Source organism: Priapulus caudatus, unplaced genomic scaffold (genome assembly GCF_000485595.1).
Source record: "Priapulus caudatus unplaced genomic scaffold, Priapulus_caudatus-5.0.1 Scaffold9187, whole genome shotgun sequence".
In the NCBI taxonomy this organism is placed as follows: domain Eukaryota; kingdom Metazoa; phylum Priapulida; class Priapulimorpha; order Priapulimorphida; family Priapulidae; genus Priapulus; species Priapulus caudatus.
The window spans coordinates 613-3,007 of record NW_014586248.1 but is presented as its reverse complement, the minus strand read 5'-3'; the positions used below and the strand labels follow the sequence as shown (position 1 = coordinate 3,007).

General features: G+C 50.6%; 1 long non-coding RNA gene across 1 annotated transcript; it reads left to right on the top strand.

Annotated features, from left to right (window-relative positions):
- The first annotated feature begins 11 nt into the window (after positions 1–11).
- LOC106820264 lies at positions 12–1,758 on the top strand. The gene is made up of 3 exons (XR_001395603.1): positions 12–119; positions 1,133–1,238; positions 1,673–1,758. It is a non-coding gene; the product is annotated as an uncharacterized LOC106820264 (long non-coding RNA).
- The last annotated feature ends 637 nt before the right edge of the window (positions 1,759–2,395 follow it).

Below are 2,395 nucleotides of genomic sequence, written 5' to 3'. Positions count from 1 at the left end.
CCGTTCCGGCCGGCGATCAAGGCAGGTGCTGTGGTTGCCGAGCTGAGGCCAGATAGTCGCTAAACCCGCCACAGCGTCCGTGTCTGCCGGGGGAGAGAACTCGTCACAGCAGAAGAAAGGTGCGCAGGGGGAGGGAGAGGTGGGGAAAGGTGGAGGGGAGAGGAAGAAAGGTGCGCAGTCGGGAGAGGGTGAGAGCGGGGAAGGGGACGGGGAGCATGAAGAAAGGGTGTCAGGGGGCCCAGGGGAGAGCGTGGGTAAGAGGGGGGGAGAGGCAAGAAAGCGTGCGCAGCGGGGGGGGGGACGAGGGGGAAGCGGGAGCGGGAGAGTGAAGAAAGGCGGTCTCAGGGGGAAGAGGCGAGAGGGGGGAGGCGGAGGGGAGAGGAAGAAAGCGGGTCAGGGGAGGCGGTAAGGCGGGAAGCGGCAGGGGAGAGCGAGAAAGGTGCCGCAGGGGGAAGGGAGAGCGGGAAGCGGGAGTGGCAGCAGCGAAGAAAGGTGCCCGCAGGGGCGAGGGAGCAGTGGGGGCAGGGGAGGGAGAGGGGGGAAGGTGGAGGGAGAGGGGGGAAGGCGGAGAGGAGGCGCAGCTGGAGGGAATCGGGCACCGCGCAGTGAGGTTGGGCAAGCATGGGTGGCTAGTGTTGTCAAGTCGCCGTTGTAATTTCGTAATCGCATCACTTCGTTGGACCCAAGCTAACCGCATGATCGGTTTACAATCGGCTTACTCGTCGCCGCGGCGCTGTGAATGCCTGCGCTGTGTTCGTAAACGTCGTGTGGCATGCACGTTGTGGTGGCATGTATGTGCTTGTTTAGCCCTGTTTACTGCATGTTTGCAGTGTTTACTCTGTGTGTATCAATACATGCTATGTTAATTAAGCGATAAACTTGTCATAGTAGCGATGCATATCTCTGATTCTCATCACTTTTCCAAGTTTTTTTTTTTTCTTATGAAATCGCGATTATGGATTTGATAAGCAAGCACTTGGTTCGAGCACTGTTCAACCGATGATTGGAGTATAATCGATGATTCGTGAATCACTTAATGGAGGGATTTCTTAATTATTAGTTTTAATTTCATTTTATTTCATTTTAAAAAATGCAGTTGCAGTTTTAATAAAAACACATTATATTTTCTCAGAGGACCAGACCTTGATTTAGGGCGTCTGCATTGGTGCGACAGAGAACAGCATCGGTTTCCTATGGCAACAATGGAGAAGAGCACAGCCTGCGGTTTGCCGTTCCAGGTGAGCGTGTTTCCTAAAGGCCGACTAGGCGACTGATCAATTAATGGGGAGGAAGGAGGGGAAGGGAGGAAGGGGAGAGGGCGACAGGTGTGCGGCGAAGGGAGCCGGGGGAGAGGGAGGACAGGAGGGGAAGCGGCGGAGGGGGAGAGGAGGGAACAGAGGAGGCCAACCTGTGCATCAGTATTGTCGTGTTGCCTTCTCTGATCAGTCGGCTTCGACAGTCCTTGAAAATCCTTGAATTCTCGAGGGGGAGTCCTTGAAAAGTACTTCGAATGTAGATTTTGCTGCTTTGAAAAGTACATTGAATTATGAAATTCAATGGGCGAGGGAGCGAGGGGAAGCTGGAGGAGCCGGGAGAGGAGCGAGCGGGGGAGGAGGATGCGCAGCCTGTGACCCTCAGTACTTGCAACCTGGTTTTGCTCCTCATATACTAGGTGTTGAAGGCATGGAGTGTGGAACATGGTTTGTTGTTTGAACGTCGCGTGACACCGGCCAGCGATGACAGCCGTGCTAGCGGGTGCGTGTCCATGCTCGTTATTACTCATAGTTAATGATTACATAGTTAATTAGTATTAGCAGTAGTAGTACAATTAGCAGTAGTTTCAGTTTTTGTTTCTACAATTAGCAGTCAGTACGTACAATTAGATGTCAGAGTACAATTAGCAGTAGTAGTACAATTAGCAGTAGTAGTACAATTAGCAGTAGTAGTACAATTAGCAGTAGTAGTACAATTAGTAGTTAGTCATTCTAACACTCGCTCACAAATCCGTAATGCTGGTTATGTGTTCTGGTTCATTAAAACTCGTTCTTAGCAATCGAGTTAATTAATGTTCTAGATACTAGTAATACGTGTAATAACGCGCCAAAACAAAATATATGGTGTGCCCGGTTTAACCCTCACATGCTGAGCAAAAAACAATAGGGCGTAGGTAGGTAGGCGAACATTTTATTTTTTTCTTGAAATACTTTTATTTACGAACCGTTGTTCCGACAAGAATGTGCGTTGTGCCTTTTGAGCAGGAACTGTCCAACTTCGAATTTTTTTTTTTTTACGGCTGGTAAAGAAACATTGACAATAAAATGTTCCGTAAACGACTTCAGCAGACGCCAGCTGCCGGGGAACGTGCCGCGGCTCAACACTGCTGTTCGCTTGTCGT